We start from the raw sequence: 18,820 nt of genomic DNA on the forward strand, positions 1-18,820 counted from the left end.
TATTTTGTAGCTATAAAACATATTTGTTAATTAACCATATTAACTTTACTTGTATAGTTCAATGACTTACAGCATTTCAATTTGCATGTAAAATGGGTTTCTCTAATTATGTTTTTGCAAAATAAGTAACAGTCGACATAATGGGTGCATTTACGCTTACCACTTTATACATATGACTGAAAAGTAGGTTTCCTATTGAAATTTTGCAGAGTTTGAAATTCAACGTACAGAGGCTTTCATGTTGGTGCAGTATAGCACATTCATCCTTCCCCTCATCTTAAGTCCTTTTTGGAGCAATGGAAGATACAAAGAATTTAGAGTAGTTCTATTGAACTATTGTTTGATTAAATACAATTTGAAGGTTCTTTTCATAAGCCAGATATGAGCAAGATACACTGAACTGAATAGTTCCCCCCCATATTTTTTTTTTGGTTTTGTTCCTATGTTGTTATTTAGGAAATTACAAACTGCTATTTTATGCAAAACTACACTGTGTAGTAGAAATGTGGTTTCTGAATATTATATTCTGTTTTCATGCATTTTAATTATGTGAAATGTATAAAATAATGATGTTATATCCTAAAGTACATAGTCCTTTGTAAAAAGCACATACAGATATGAAAGTGGTTGTTAGGTTTTTTTTTTTTAGTTAAAATTAGGTGAATACTAATTGTTTTCATGAGTTCTTATGAAGATCAGTATGTAAAAATTCATAAATCTACTTAATTGAGTTAGTACTTTTTTTAGGTCTGTGTGTCATATGCAAATTGACTTGTCATTTTGCATGTATCTCTGGAAACTGTATACTGAAAGGTATATTTCTAATCTAAAAACACAAAAGGTATATTTCTAATCTAAAAGAATCTGATTTAAAGTAATTTTGCTATTTTAGTGTAGTTTTATAATGTGCTCTCACCATGTCCTTCATAATCCATTTTATAGATTACTAAAACACTGCATGTAAGTAGCTTTAAAGACTGAAGAAATACCTCTGTTCTGCCTCTGTCCTATCCCAAGTAAGAAACTGGACTTTCCATTGCTAAAGTTTTAAAGTGTTAAAGGGTTGCAGTTAAAGTCTGCTGCAGTGTGCAGTAGTTCTGCTGAATAATTATTCTGTTGACCTGAGCTTACTGCAGTAAGCCATGCTGTGTTTCTGGTTTTAGGATTAATGCAATGCAATTGAAAGTTTATATATATATATATATAGGGTAAAGGAGATTTTTCTTAAGAAATGCACAGGTAACTCGAATAACTGTTGTCAAAACTGGAATGGTTTAAAACTGCACCAGCAGGAGTGATTACAAAAGTAAAAAATTAATCTAAATACCATTGAATATAATACTTGATTCATTTTTGCCCACTTTAATGCTATGTCACTGTTAGTGCTTCAACAAGTTTAAGTGATTGTAAATTCATTCACAATGTTTATGTCACTCTAATCTTTTATTCTAAGAAAAGTCACACATAGCAATTTAACAAAAATATTAAATGTGTTTATAAAGTTACATAATTTTTAGCCTCTAATATATACATTTTTTAAACTAGATGAAATGGTAAAAGGATAAAATCCTTCCTCATAAGATAAGAGTCACTCTCAGGAGTTCGGGCCACCATGTGAACAACATATCAAATTGTCCTTCAAATATAATTGACATCTCATGAAGAGAATGCAGTTTTTATGGTTCTTAATGCCTCAGAAAATAGAATACATCTTTCATATTTTTCCCAGAAGTTACAGGTTCTTACATTTTTATTAAGAATTTCATATACTCCTCTATTAAAGTTATATTCCTATTTTTTTGTTTTTAGCAAATTTGACCAACTACAGTTTCTGTCATTTTATGTTTCTTTTCCATCAAGTCTTTTCCTGGAGAAAAAAATTGGCAGATCTAATTTGTCACCAAAACAAACAAAAAAAAAGATTCTATCAATTTTTAGTCAAAAACAAAATTTAAAGGAGTAATGTTAGATGTTGTAAGTTTTAGTTTACATGGCTTCTACCACTAGCAATCAATATAAGTTGGATAAAGACTAATGTTTGTATTTATTTACTTCCTCAAAAAGCAAGCAATATTACTAGGGCAAAGGTTTAGCATCTGGATGTCATTACTGTAAAAATAACAGGTTCAGAACAGAAAGGGGTTAGAACAGCCCAAGGAGGTGGAAACAATGCAGTTGCTCAAAATCTCACTGAAGCAAAAATCTTCTATCAAACCAGTAATTTCTCCTTTTCTCCCCACACATGGCTTGCTTTGATTTCAACTGCATGGTACCTATGGATATAGCATTTGAAATCCAAACTCTTAGTCACCTCTTCTGCTTGGGCAAATTTTGGAGAGAATACCAACCTTTAATTCTGTCCAGTTCAATAAACATTTGTGGAGGGCCTACTGTGCGTCAAGCACTGTGATTAACATAAGAGACACTAAGTACAGCAGAGCCCCTGCCATTAGGCGTATCCCAGTCTGAAAGGGAATAAAGACAAATAAAGCAATCCGTGCAATACAGGATGTTACTTGGGTTTATAGAAATGTGTTAGAGCAACAGAAATACTACAAAACGTATTTAATCCTGTGGGCAAAGTCAAGGTAAGAATTTACAAAGGAGGTGAAGCCTGAGGATTCTTTGAACAATAAATTGGAATTTCACAAGTGGGGCGGAAAGAGAAGTGAGGCTTAAAGGAACCACGTGACAAGGGATTAAATGTGTAAAATAATATGCACTCGGAAGGAGGAACCTGAGGTAGATGAAGGCAGTATCATGAAGGAGCCCCTGTGCCCTGCTTGGACTTCATTTTGTGGACACTTTATTTTGAGGTTTTAATGAAAAGATTTTAAGCAGAGAAATGATAAAGTAAATTTGTGGGTGTTTGGATAGAATTTATTAAGATTCACAGGCACCCTCCCCTCTAAGGGAGCAAAGAGCAAAAGCCACTCCATAGATTTTTTTCCTTCAACAGCTTTATTTAAGTGTAAATTACATAACATGAAATTCACCCATTTTAAGTATATAATTCAATAATTTTTAACAAATTTATTGAGTTATGCAATCGCCACAGTGAAGTTTTGAACATTTCCCTCACTCTCACCCTGAATCCCTTCTGCTCACTTGCAATCAGTTGTCATTCTATGATCAGCTCCCACACCAGACCCAGGAAAACACTAATCTGCTTTCTGTCTCTATGAATTTACTTTCTCTGAACGTTTCGTGTAAATGGACTCATTCAACATGTAGCCTTTTGCATAAATATATTTTAAATAAGGTGATGATTTTGGCCTTTTTCACCTGATATCCACCTACTCGAGCGGCTGTTTTAATATCCATTTTTAAATCTTCCAGTGTATGAGGCCTATATTTCTTTCTGTCCTCTGTATTACACCTAGATTTTAGTTATTTATTTATGAACTTGCTTCTTTATGTTTCTAAATTGTAAGTTTCTTGACAGAGATGGCACCTTATTCAGCCTCCAGGGAACCTAGCAGACTAGCTGGTAGATTTTATGTATATATAATAAAGAAGAAAAAAAGAGAAAGATAGAAAGGAAGAAAAGTAACCTTTCACCACCCCCCCAAAAAAGAAATACTTAGAGAAAATAAGATTATTTCTTCAAATAAGGACAGATTTGAGAACATTTGATCTCCTCTTAAAGGGGAAGTTGTATTTCAACTGTTGGAAACAAAGCACTGAAATACTTATCAGAGGAAAAACAGGATGCAGGAAGTCCAGAATGTATTTATGGAATAAGGTACGGCCTGATTATGCTGAAGGTCTAAGTGCTTAAAATGAGTAGTGAAGTAAGTGGAAAGATAGATTGAGTAGTTAAGACCTGTTTAATTGGTAGCTAATTAAAGACACTTGACTGTAACACAAAAGAATTGGTATTTAAGGCAGGAGTTAAAAACCCAAATAAGAAAAAATAAATATTGTAGCAACATCCTATATAAAGCAATTGATGTATTTAAACGCATTTTTAAATCTCTTCTGAGCAGCTGACACTTTGATTGATCTAAAGATGCATGAAATCATATGTATTACAACTCAAACTTTGTCTTCCCTTTGAATAAAACAATAATTTGGAAAAACTGATTTAGCCAAAAATGGTCTTATATTCCTTGACAATGAAAAGGAATTAAAGTTTTTTTGTTGGATATAACAGGTTCTTTACCCACAAATATTATTTAATTAAACCTTGTAAACTAATTGTGTAAGGGGTGTGTTCTCACTTTTTACCAATGAAAAACTGAGATTACTCTGGTAGAAAGTAACAGAACCTAAGTTCAAACCCACTTCTGTCTCTAGCGCTCCATAATGTACCAACTGCATTGTTATGCCTACAGATTATAGTCTCATTTAAATTATATTTTTAGCAACTTCAAATTATTCATGTAAGTGTTGCCCATTTAATTGATTTACCTCTGACGCACTTGATTAGGTGTTAAATCATATTAATACTTCTTGTAGATTATAGATATTTGTCATACATGACAAAAATTGCTTATTCTCTTTAGATGCTTTTCATTATTAAGAATATTTCAGTACATTTTGTGTTCTGGAATCACAGATTAACCATTCAGTCCTCAAAAGGGTAAACTGAGGACATGATAAATGAGGTTTATTAAAAAATATTTCCCATTCAGTTATTAAGAACCAATGATATTTACTACCATATAAAGAATATCCTTAGTGCCACAGGTAATACACTAATTTTTGGCAGCTTATGTTATTTGTTGGTGTATATTAATTCTATATTATATTTCGCCTGGAGGAAAAATGTTTACAATAATAATTTTCATTATAACTTGATGCTTTGCATAAGGATTTCATGCAAACTGGTAAAGCTTTGAAATATAAATTGTTTTATACAGTCATTGCCATAAAATACCGGTAGGCAGTTCAGAATGTTTCTATAACATAATTGTTGAACAACTTACTTTCAGTATTTCTTGATATAAGCCAATATATATAAACTATGTAACTTCTAATATCAAAGCATTTGTTATTCTAAGATATTTTTAAATTTACTTTTTAATACAAAATTTCTCATACTTAAAAATCAAACATTTGTTTCTGGTGATGTAGCTATTGGTATGCATTTTGCTCTTTAGGAAAAATATAATGTAACTGAAGAAAATTTTAGGGAAAAGCAAAAGAACTTCCTCTGCCTGCTCTGGATCAACAGGCTTCTGTGGGCATCTACAATTATAAAGGAAGAATTAAAAATATGGAGGATTAAAAAAGAGCAGTAAATATGCATGCGCTGAGATGGAGATCTATAAACTATCATCTTAGTTTTGTCATGTAGTAATTCTAACAGAAAAGCAAAATGGTATATATTCAGTTAATGCCAATCTTAGGGGGCAGGATAAGGAATAAATGTATTCAACATGAAAAAAACTCAATGAAGAGCAGAGAATGAAAATTAGAATCACAGAGCGCTTGACCAACATTTGTTGATAATCTGCAGTGTGTTGAGAAGTGTACTATGTGTTGAGTATTTCAAAGATATATTCAGTCCTCTCAATAAGTCTTGGTTCTGTGGAAGAAGTACTCTAAGCCAAGAAAATTCATGTGCAAAATCAGAGTGATGATTATATAAAGTATTTGGAGATTCATTTGGCTGGGATGCATTGGCTTGTGCATGTAAAGAGATGAGGTTTGAAAAGCAGAATGGAGCTTCTCCAAGTACACTAATACACTGATTAGATCAATAGGAGCAGTAAGCCTGATTCAGTCATTTCTGCAAGGAATGCTGCCCATTTAATTCTACCTCATCTAAGCACCAGAATCTTAACTCTTACGGGTAATTTAATTGCTAATATTTATTGAATTCTAAATTATTTACATACATTAACTCATAGAGCTCTTATATTTACTCTTTAAAGTGGGTAATATTATCTCCATTTTATAAAGAAGGAAACTGAAACATAAAGAAATAACTTTCCCGATGTCACAAAACTGGTAAGGTGAGGAGGAAGGATTTGAACCCTAGCAGCCTGACTCAGAAGCCTTATTCTTAGTTACATGGCACTGCTGAGTAGTGTCCAAACTGGATTGAGCATTAAGGATATGTGATGATATATTTTTCAAGAGGTTGAGGAAGGCTTTGCTACCATTGGTTAGTAGAATACCCAAATCTCATTTTAAAACATCAGTTTATTGAAGTATAATTGACATGTTATAAATTGCAAATACTTTAAGCGTACAACTTTAATTTTGAAATATATTTACACCAGTGAAAACATGGCCACAATCAAGATAATGAACATATCCACCACCCTCAAAATTTCCTCTGGAACTGCTCACCCACTCCCCACCCAGACAAACACTGTTCTACTTTCTGTCACTACAGTTTCATTTGGATTTTCCAGAATTTCATATAAATGTAATCACATGATATATTCTCCATTTTTTGCCTGGCTTCTTCTGCTGAGCGTAATTATTTTACTTGTCCATGTTTTAATGTTAATCAGGTTTTTTGCTGAATAATATTCTAGTGTATAAATAGACTACAGTTTATCTTTGCACCTCTTGATGGATATTTGAGTTGTTTTCTTCCAGTTTTTGGCTATCTAATGAATGATATGAAACTTCCCTTGTGGGTGCTTATGCACCGACCCAAAGTTTAGCCTCTGAATCTTCATTAATTAGCATGTATGAAAGGCTTTGTTTCACCTATTGTCTATTGATGATATTGTGTAATGTTGAGAGTTTTTCTTTCTAACCTCAGTGCTTTGTTTTAGCATACATTTTTCAAGATAATAATAACTTCTGTTACTGAGTACAGGTGACACTTGAACAACATAAGTTTGCATTGCCCAGGCCCACTTAGACATGCATTTTTTTTCAATAAATATATTGGAAAAATATTTGGCAATTTGCAATAATTAGAAAAAACTTGCAGATGAACCATGTAGCCTAGAAAGACTGAAAAAACTAAGAAACGTTATATATGTCATGAATGCATAAAATATATGTAGATATTACAGCATTTTATCATTTACTACCATAAAATCAACAGTAGGCTTTTGAGGATTTGGAAAAGTCAAAAGTTATACATGAATTTTCAGCTGTACAGCAGTCTGTATTCCTAACCCCCACATTGTTAATCCCCACAAGGGTCAACTCTATTCACAGACTTATATAAGATGCATAACCCAAAAATATAGTTGGATTACCATGTTGTTCCCATTTTACAGATACAGAAACTGAGGCACAAAGAACTTAAGTGTCTTTCCCAAGATCACAAGGTTTATAAGTGACAGAGCTCAAATTTGATGCCAGACAGTATAACTCCAGAACTCATGCTTGTATCCAGTATAATTTTTTGTGTTTATATGCACTACATCACATCATTACATTTTGTCACCTCCTTCAGAACCTTAATAAAATGTTAGCTTTTTAGAATGGCTTTCTCTGACCACCTTCTTATGAAATAGCAGCCATCCAAATATTCTCAATCATTCCAACCTGCTTTATTTTCTTCATAGCACTTACCACCACATGCTAAACCTAAAGATATAACACATTTCCTTCTCAGACATTTCTTTCCACGAACATTGGTAACTCCTTTTTCTTTCTGCTGTCTTGTTTTATCTTAGAATAAGGCCTGGTACATAGTAGAAGCTTCATAAATATTTATTTCACGAATAAATAAACGCTTCCTACAATCAACTACAATTGATGTTCATGTGGCACTTCAGGAATGGCAAAGTCCCTTTTAGCAGAGTCACTTCCTATTTAAAGTAGAGACCAAAAAGGGCCTCAGTTATACAGAAACATGGCCGCCATTACACATTTCATGCAGCACAACTGACCATGCCTTGGAAATCTTATCTTGAGAGCACTTCTGACCATTTCACTATAATGTGAATTTTTATTCTGGAAGCAACTTTGTTTTGGCAAAGGGGAGCCAAAAGAGAGTTTTTATTTACATCATATAACTTGCATTTTTAAAAGATTTCTGGGAGTTCTACTTGGAGAATGGATTATAGAGGACCCAGTGGAAGACATGGTAACCGTTAACAACTCATGGGAGTAATCCATTAGAGGAAGCAGCTTTGAACTAGAACTATGAGGGTGACTATAGAGATGAGCGGAAATAGATTTAAGAGGGAGTAGAATCCATAGGGCTTGGTGAATAATGAGTCATGGATTTCTGATCTAGGTAGTACCAGCTCCATAAACAAGAAATAGAGGAGGTCTGGGAACATGACTAGTTGTGTGTACAACACAATAAATTGGAAGATTATGTGCTATATTCAAAGGTCTGTTCAGTAAATAAAACATTTAGAACTGGAACTTAGAAGAGCATCTGTGCAACTGGAGAGTTATATTTCACTCATCAGACGCGTGAAGTTGCATAGGGAAATTATGTAGACAATTGTTACAACTTGTACAAGTAGGTTCTTAGCTAATCACACAATAACCAGTTCTATGGTAGAAGCTGAAAGGTCACAGAGTAAATGAAATAATTGACAATAAAAAAACAAGTAAAACTTAGAAAATAGGCAAAAGCAATTTTAAAAAGAACAGTGTGGTGTAATACTGTTGTCGCCACCCCCGAATGCTGAAGGTCACAGTCTGCCCAGCACCCTGCAGGGACAGGCACCGACCACTGCTGCACCCTCAACCTGAAATGCCTCCTGCTGTTGCCCTGGCGCTGCTGCCGGTGCTCAAGCCACAAAGCATTCTCCACAGTCCACAGCAGCTATGGATAGTAGGGAGCCTGTGTCTGATTCTACAGCCTGGGTGCCCAATTCACTGGTGCCAGACAGGTTTGCATATCTGGTATCTGGCTTCTAAAAGGGATGTTAATACTCAGCAGGCAAAGACCACCAAACATACCCACTCACCAACATCAGGTTTCTTAATTGCTGCAGCAAGAGACTGCATGACACATAGCATCACAGACGGAGTCAGGAGGGACTTGTGATAGGTGATTGTGGAGAAGGTTCGAGAATGTAATTGTCCTTTCTGAGTGGGTATTCTCTGAAAGTGGGAAATTTGACTGCCAGTATCAGAGATTTTAGTACTTTTCACCTCTGAAACCAGGGGAATGCAGAGGAGCTGGAACTGCCACTGGAGAAGCAGTGGCCCTTCAGAGTAGTGGAAGCAGAGCACGTTTGCTTTTATCCCTTCTCAGGAATGATGTTGTAGCTGTCTTGTTCTCATTTTGTTACATCCTGGTCATGAAGAATCCTCAACTAAGGCTGACATCTTGTGAAATCGTTTAGGATGAGTGGGGAAATACCATGGCCCAGCTGGTGGCAACCAGGCTGGCCACCAGCTGTCCGGGCTGCTTTTTCCTTTGTCAGCATGGAAGCTTTGCCTCCTACCAATACTCCCAATGCAGGAATTACCAAAATGACAGATGCTGGGCACCCAACTAAAAAATTGCTAATCCTACCATTTCCAATTTAGGTATTGCAAATTAGGTATTACTAGGTTTTATATTAGCTCGAGTTGTCATAACAAAATACCATAGGCTGGGTGGCTTAGATGACAGAAATTTATTTCTCATAGTTCTGGAAGCTGGGAGGTCCAAGATCAAGGTGCCTGCCAATTCTGTCCCCTGTTGAGGGCCTCCATAGGCTTGCAGAGGCAACCTTCTCCCCGCGTTATCGCACAGCAGAGAGATCTCTAGCCCTGTGCACTCTTCCTTTTTTGTAAGGACATTAATTGCATTCTGGGACCTCCATCCTCATGAGGTCATCCCAAGCTAATTACCTTCCAAAATCCCCACCTAAAATACCAACCCATTGGGGGCTGGGGCGCCAACATAGGAGTCCAACATTTGCAGGACACACTCCGTCTACAACAGGTATCACCTTGATTCAGGGATCAGCAAACTTTTTTCTGCAACAGCCCAAATAGTAAGCATTTTAGGCTTTGAAGGCTATCAGATTTCCATGGCAACTACTCTGCCATTGTAGCATAAAGTGATCCAAAGACAATGTGTAAACAAATAAGCATGACTGTGTTCTGTGAAATTTGAATATCTTTTAATTTGTATGTCATGAAATATTTCTTCTTTTGATTTTTGTCAACTATTAAAAAATATAAAAAGGATTTTTACTTTGTAAACTTTATAAAAACAGACAGTGGCCCAGATTTGGCATGCAGGCCATAGTTTGAAAACCGCTACTCTAAGAAACAATATTATCCATGAGTCTATTGATTGCCTCTGAACTGATATGGAAAGATTGGTTGGTTCAGAAGAACACATATGGAATTAGAAAAGGAGTCACTGTAATAGGAATTCCATTACTTCTACGTCATTGTAAAACTCAGAATCTGTCTATTTTAATAACTCTTAAATTAGGAAATAGTGATAGACCGTGCCTACTGTTTCATTGACATCCTAGGACAAGATTGTTTACATAGATTTTTTTTTATTCGCTTTCCTTTTATTTGGAAAGATTATTGTTCACATTTATAACAAATTTTTTTCATTTTTCCTAGTTTTGAGAAATAATTTATAAATACCACTGTATAAGTTTAAGGCATACAGCATAATGTTTTGACGTATCTGTATTGTGAGATGATCACCACAGGAAGTTTAGTTAGCATCCATCATCTCATATAGATGCAATAAAAAAAAAGGAAAAAAAAATTTATTGGCCAACTTCACATGAGAGACTTCATGTTGATGCATACAAACAAAAAGCTTTGGGGTTTTTTTGCTTGTTTTCAATCTATAAAAATTATGACAGTTTTTTTAATAATATAACAATATGATTTCAAGAAGTAAAATCATAAAAAAAAGTTCCCAAACAATTCCTCCTCATAAAAATGCAGTCACTCTGAATTGTATTTTTTCAATCTGAGGAGTCCTCTGAGATATATTGAAAAGGATTGAACTTAGTCCCATTGACCTCCAAAGCTAACTCTGAGAACGGCCTCCATAAGAGAATCTAACTCATTTAAGTTTCTAGAAAAGATTCATTATGGCATAGATTGTAATATGTACAGGAATTTTGTAGGCAATAATGCCAGAAAGGTAAGCTGGTATCAAGTTATAAGGTTCTTTGAATACAATTTGAGGAACTTGGACCTTTACCTGAAATAATTTGATTTCTGAGCCCAGATATGACATGACCAAATTATTTGGGAGATTTATCTGGTGACAGTAATAAGTATGGATTAGGAGGAGCTGAAAGCAGAGACAAGCAGGTTAGTGGAGAGGCTGAGTCACTGCAGTGCAGGAAGTAAAGCGGCTAAACTAAGACAGAGGTGCTGATGTTAGTAAAGTCAATGAACTAAGAAGTAGTTTACTTACTTCCTTCCCTTGTAGGGAAAAAGGTCTCCATCATCTTATTTTTGCACTGATCTCCATCCCTAAGAATAAGGCCCTATTTACAGTGTGAAGGTCTAGTACAGGTTTGACCCTGGAAACCCAGCCTATGGTAGCCAGATGGGAATAGGTCTCTGAACCAGTCTTCTCTATGACTGAATTGCTCTTTCTGCCTCTTCTTTGGGCATTAATATTAAGGAAACAAACAGCACCTCTGATCACCTCCCTGTTCCCAGAATTTTACTGAGAAAATACTTTGCTATCACCAGAACATGCCCAATATTTTAATATCTATACGAATGCTCATATTAATGTCATTTTCTTTGCTTGGAATGCACTTTCTATCTTCTCCATCTGTTGAACTCATCTCTTAAGCCTTATTTCCAATATTATCTTGCATGAAGTCATTTCTAGGTCCAGCCCTGAATTATAAGTTCTCATAGCATTTTGACATTTGGATAGCATGAATCCCAGGCATAATAAATTAATATATTCATTTTGTAATCATTCAATTTATGAATTTTCTGACCTAAGCTCCATCAGAGCAAAGACTGTGTTTTGTTAATTCTTGAATCACTGTCACACTCATAAGAAAAATCTCATAGTGTGTTTTATTGTTTTTAATTGTAAGCTTTTATGACCATCCCACAAGGTTGTGAAGGTCCTGAAGAAAACAAGTGCATCTTAGTTCCAGCCTTAGCCTAGCATTTAGCATGTGTTCAATAGATGTTCGTTACACTAATGAAAAAATTACTTGGTTAATGAATTTAAAAGGCTTAATTTACAAAAAAATTTGTAAAGTGAAGTATCAGTGTAGCACAATGTAGCACAAAAGCAAAACATTCAGATAATCAGCTTGCTATTTTGTCCACACTGATACCAGTGATATGAAGAATGAGGCCTTTCTTCCTCTTTGAGAAATTACTTAACTACTTCATCGTGCCAACAAAAGGTAAATCTTTCCTCAATAAACTTCAGGTTAGGGAATATAATTTTTCTTGAGAGTATGTTGAGAAGAAATAGTTGAATTATGACTATCTTAAAGCAAGATTTAGTTTGTATAATTACCTATAAGAAATAACACAATTAGACTTAACTTTATTTTACAGTGGTTTTATTGAAATGAGTTTTCATTATGAGGCACATTTCACAATGGTCTCAGTTTAGAGTAGATTTCTAACCCATGGTTATTTCTATTTGTACAGCCCATTATTTCTTAGAGGTATCCTATTATATTTTATTTCACAATGCCTAAGTACTGACTGTTATAATCATAATTAGCATAACCTTTATGCCAAATTATATCCATGCAAAAAATTAGTCCTGATTAAGGCCAATCAGAAAGATATCCTAAGTGAAATTTACTCTTAAATTGCTATTTTAAATGAATGTACACAGCTGAAAGCACACATGATTTTAATTATTAAACATAATCTAATTTTATTTCTATTATTAATAGACACTTTCAAAATATATACCATTAATGTAGGTTCAAATGGTAAGTGAAGAATCTCTAACAATAATTTTAATAGAAGAGAAACTAATTGTGTAAGGCAAATATTGTTTTAAGGAAAAATTGAACTTAGAGAAAAAGACTTGTAAAGTAATTTTGTTTGAAGATAGAATCAATATAAAACAGAAGAGGAATACAGACTTTGAAAATAACACATTTACCTGATTTCTGAAACTATAAAGTTATGAAAGTAAAACAAACAGAATGTATATAGAATCACAGAAAACACATAGTTTCTGAAAAGCAGAAATCATAAACATCAGAAATCATACCAAAATCCACAGAATAATTTATGAAAATGAAATTGTCAAAATGTAAAACTAAAATACTAAAAAGTCAAATGTGGAAAGAAAAAAACATAAACTAAACTCTAAATAATTTGTGGAATATTTTTTCACCTTATGATTAACATATAAAGCTATGCAAATACTTTCCTATATATTTTCTATTTGTTTTTAAATTATTTAAAATGCATTTTATCTCTCATGATTCCAAAAGCACCTTTGTGCTTAATTTACTTAGTAGTAAGTTATTCATTTCTTGATAGCTTAGTATTGTCATTTTATTTCTGAGAACAAAAGTGTTAAAATTACTTGTCTTTTATTTCTTCTCTATGTTTTGCCTAAAACCTACTGAAATGCAAATTATTAAATCAGGCTTCTAAAAACATGTGTGGTGCATTAGACTCTTTTGAGACTTAAAAGACCTCTATGTTTGCTTTAGCTCTGCCACCAATAAATCTTGGACACTCTTAAGTGTGCCTAATAGTTCAGTGGAATGAGTGCATTAGGAAGAATGCTTTTAGCTATTAGAAACAATTCTGAGTACAAGTGATTTTTTTAAATAGTAGGTACATTCTTGCCCATAACAAAGTCTCATGGTAAGCAGTTTCAGAGTTGATTTCAGTTGCTTAATGATTTTATCAAAAACCTGGGCTTCTTAAATTTTTCTATGCTGTTATACCCAGCACGTTGGTTTTCATCCTTGGACTTGTTACCTCATGGTTGCACAGCATCTGCTGCAACTCCAGACATCACATTCTTATTCGACCATTGGAAAAAGTGGAAGAAAGAAAAGAAGAACAGGGGAAAGAATTCTCATGCCTCTCTCCCCTTTTTAAATCAGGAGGAAAATCTTTCTCAGAATTTCCTCCAGCAATCTTCCCTCCTCCTCTTCTTGTTCTAGTGGACAGAACTGAGTCATGTGCTCATGTCCTAACTTAAAAGGAGGTTTTCCTAGTGACTATCAGGCATTTCTGGTCTCTGATGCAGGGTAGGTACCATTGGCACAGAAGAAAGGAGAGGAAATGACAGCTTTCTGGGAAACCAGCCACAACAACTTGGTAGAATATTTTTGAAAGCCTTTATCCTCTAAAGTTTAAATTCTGACATCTTGGTGATGGAATTGCATTCTGTATTTGACATCAGTTAGGGTATCAACCATTTAAGGCCAAATCTACATAAAAGTACATCAGTTAATATTTAGAAAGCCCATTGTAACAAATAATATGTTTTTCTATGAAGTACAGCCAAGAAACAGTGAACCTGAACTGTGTGTCTGTGTGGGTGCTAAAGGAGTCTCTTAGGAAAGGAACTTGTTCCCTGCTCAGTTTTCTATAGAAGTTTTAAAATTTTAACTCTGCCTAAGTATTTTTTCAGTAGCATTCAAAATCTCTTCATAAGCATGTAATGTAGGTTGAAATATTTTCTAGTAAAAATGAGCATCTTCATAGCTGATTATGTTTCTTATAACCGTTTGATTGGACTGCCGTTGTGCAAACTAGGAGCTTCAGTTCTAGCAGTATAACCATCCACAGAGATAAAAGTCATACTTCCTGCTTATATGAAAACTTTTCCCCCACAAAGAACTTAAAACACCTTATAATTGTACAAGTAAGATTATCACAACCCAAAGATATTTTTGTGCATTATCATGAGTTACAAATGCACAATAATTTTGGGGAAAATTCATGGAGAAAGTGAATGATTGGTTTTGGGTATTAACCCAAGAGGACTATAGAAAGAGGAGTAAAATTCAGGCTACTCAATCTAATTACATTTTTCATTAAAAGGAGTGATGCAGAATTTGTCTTATAGCCAGTTGCTGCTTTTAAGGTCCCATTTTTCACTTCAATTTACTTCATTGAATGAGTATATCAACTGTATAAACTAGAAGTATTTTTGAGAGGTTACTTGAAAGTTTATTTGAGAAACTTTTTTAATGTTGTGCATTAGAGAAGTAATTATAGGACAGACACATTTTCCAACAGAACATCACAAAATCAATTTAATCCTTTAAATGCTGAATATTTAAAAGAAAAAAAATATGTCCAAAGGAAATACTCAAAATATGACAGCTTAATGCAAATTATATATTTTAAATGTTTACTAATTTAACCACTGTAATGGGGAACATTTTAACTGAGAAGCATTAACAAACATCAAAAAGATTAAGTCTTCCAGTAGTGTTTGACAAAATAATAGATGTGTAGTCTGGCTACATATCCTTATGGAAAATTCCAGGCAGCCAGTTTAGCTTTTTGTTGTTCATAGGGGGAAATTTAATTGAAATGATGGACAGTACATAAAAATCATAGCTCTGATGAATGTTTAAGGTATAGTAATAATCAAAGGAGAATTTTTATATAAAACATTAGATCATAGAAATAATTTTTTATTTGCCATTGAACACTAGATTTTAATTTTTCCTGATTTGTAAAGATGATAAATTTATGTTCCTTTGAAAATTAAGTGTGCCAGTAGTTGCATTTTTTTTAAAGAATGTCAATTTCTTAGCTTTCTAGTCTTCAGTATCTGTGCTATTAAGAGATTTACTTTTTAAAATATATAACATGAGGTCCATTTAAAGAGATTATTAACAAGGAAAGAACATGATAATTAAGTAGAATTGTCAGGTCTGAATTATAAAATGCAAATGTCCATTAAACATAGGACACAGATTAAGTAAAGTAGATACTATTTTCTTTCTCTAAGCTTCAGTGAGAAAAAAATCATCAAACATTAACAACTGAGAGGAGTTTTCCTAGCCTTGCTCCATGAATAGCCACTAATTAGAGAGAGTGAACACATTTAAAAGACTAGTTAAAAGCTGGAATGCATAAATACATGCCAAAAATTTGCAGAATCCTGCAAGAGTCAGCAAACACAAGTTATTGCCCTGAGAATTTATGGGGAAACAACAGTCCTGCCAACTTATGTGGCTTCAGAGGTGATTTTACGTTTAGATAGATTAAACCTCAGAAGCTGATAAAAAGAAGATCATGGATTGTATAATTTTATCTAAATGAGAGATGCACCAAAATACTGCATTATTTCATCATTGTTCCAAGTAGAATCTTTTTCCAAATTTGCAATTGAATAAATGTTATGAAGTAATAGCACACAAGTAAAGATTTAATTTTCATAAATGCAACCAGAATGACAGTATTAAAAAAATTATTCCTGGATTTCAGTAACGTATACCCTAAGAGATGAGAATTTCAAATAGAATATAAGTGTAAATAGTTATCTAGTAGCAATTCCCTAATTATAAATATTCTCACTCCTTAATTTATGTATCATATCTGGACCCACACATTTGAAAACTTAAATATTCTTAGGGACCATACTTAAATCATAAACCCATACAGACATTTGAATGTAAAATTTTAAGGACTAATGTAGACCAGAAGCTGGGAAACTGGCTTATGGCCCAAATCTGGCATCTTTGTTTTTTGTAAAGAAAACTTTATTGAAAGAAAACCATATCTATTTTTCAACATGTCATCTATGGCTACTTTTGCAATACAAAGGTAAAGTGAGTAGTTGAGAGAGGGAGATGATATGGACTACAGAGCCTGAAACACTTCTATCGTTATAGAAAAGTTTATAGAAAAAGTAAAAGTATGCTGGCCTATGACATAGACTATAGTGAGCCATAGAGTACATACTTATCACAAGAACATTCATATTTAAACAATAGTCAACCCAAACATATCAGACCAGATTTATATGGTTAGCCAGTGCTGGGAAAAGAGGGATTCTATCATTCTTTTCAGTCCTGTCACTAACTTTCTGTGTGACCTTGAACAAGTTATTAATTCTCTAGTGAAAAATGAGCATTTCCCTTTGCTGAGGTTGCAGGGCATAAGGTCAAATGGCAAAAACCAACATGGTGTTTAAGGGTAATGTGAAAGTCAGTCCAGGGAACTATATCAAAAACAGTCGTCCGTACAAGGGAAGCCTGAAGTGGACACTAGGAACTGAGGTACAAAGCCTGACAGTTTAGATTTTCAAGCAGACAAATGAAGATGATCTAGTAAAATTGAAATATTCATTTGCTTAAATAGACCTATGCTTGTGTTTTCATGGACTGGGAAGATCCATGATTTCATGGGCTGGGATGGACAAGAACTGTTTCATTGTCTGCAAAAAGTTTTTCAAAGTGTGCTCCTAGTCTAAGAAATGTCATATAGGAGAGAAAAATAAATGTTCTTTGGTCACATAAATAGGAAAAAGTCTTAACTATTTCTGTCTGTTAGAGAATCATAATGAATATTTGTATAGTTTATCTGAGAAATCCTGCCAATAAGAAATATGTTTAACTTTTCTTTTTAGCAAGTTTGACAACATAAACTAGTCATCTGAATTTTTTTTTAATCATGCAACATCTATAAGTTCTTAGGAAAACTTTAGAAAACTCTGACCTAGACAATTTCTTTAGTTTTTTGCAACTCTCAAAGCCTTCCCTAAGTATTTAACAGCTATTACAGAGCACTTACCCGTGTTATCAGGCACTATTTATGTGCTTTTCCTGTGTTAACTATCACAATAACTCTAGGATGTAGGGATTCTTATCATCCCCATATTAGAGATGAGAAAGTGGAGGCGCAAAGATGTGCTTTAATTTGTTCAAAGTCAAAAAGCTAGTGAGTATTAGAATTGGGATTCAGATCCAGAGTCCATGCTCTTAACTACTCTACATTCATAGCCTTGTTGCTGTATTTCAGATAGCCAGACATGAAAAACTTCCCTAAACATTTCACCTAATATTTCTTTTATTATTTATATTTTTAAAAACCTATTGTTGAAAATGTCAGAAAACCAAATGAACACAAGATTCATTTAGATATCCAGGGACTGGTGAACCTCAGCCTTACCTGCCTTTATCAGTATGTATATTCTACAGTATGTGAGCTACTGTATGTTCATTACAGTATTCATTAAAACAGGCCTCCTTGGCAACTATTAATTATTGCAGATGCCTGATAAAAACTAAGAGGTTTGTCTTTGTAAATATTCTAGAATTCAAACTTCTCCCTAGTAAAGAATCATTCATACACAGGCAAATGTCTTCATTAAACAAATACTAAAACAAACTACTAAAAAGCTATTTATGCTGTGAACAAGTTTGAGAAGTCATTTGCTTTCATGGAGCTTCAATCTAGCAGGGAAAAAATAATTAATAAGCAAATAAAAAAAGATTTTGATTTTCAGTATTAAAACTATAATTAATTAAACAAAATATCTAATAAAATATTACATTAAACATTCTCAATGGTAAGTGTTAAGAAGAAAATGAAACTGGTTAATAAGTAAGGTGGAGGCAGGAAGGAGACTTTATTTTGGGTAGTGGGGCTGGACTATTTGAGGAGGAAACATTTGAGCTGAGTTGAGGAAAAGGAGCCAGCTGTAAGATTTATAGGAAGGATAATACAGCAATGATTAAAGTAACAATCATAGAAATTTTATCTATTTCTATAATTTTTATATTTATAACGTGACCATAGTTTGTTAAACATTACTTTTTAATATAACTAATTTCATTAGAACTTGCTCCTTTAGGTAACTAGGTGAACTTACAAATGAATCTAAATAATCAGCAGGATATCCGGTTCACAGATGAAGATCAAATTGTCAGCAGTACTGGTAGAGGATGTGGCCCAAACTTGAGATCAAGCCCTAATATTTGCTCCCTGACCCAGGGTGGTGATCATGTGTTTAAGGCCAGCCATC

General features: G+C 33.8%; 1 protein-coding gene across 4 annotated transcripts in view; it reads left to right on the plus strand.

Moving 5' to 3' along the window:
- The window catches only part of LRRC7 (leucine rich repeat containing 7), a 496,164-nt gene that overhangs the window by 305,393 nt on the left and 171,951 nt on the right, over window positions 1-18,820 (plus strand). The gene's annotated exons all lie outside the window — the stretch shown is intronic.

This window comes from Manis pentadactyla, chromosome 4 (assembly GCF_030020395.1).
Source record: "Manis pentadactyla isolate mManPen7 chromosome 4, mManPen7.hap1, whole genome shotgun sequence".
Taxonomy (NCBI): Eukaryota; Metazoa; Chordata; class Mammalia; order Pholidota; family Manidae; genus Manis; species Manis pentadactyla.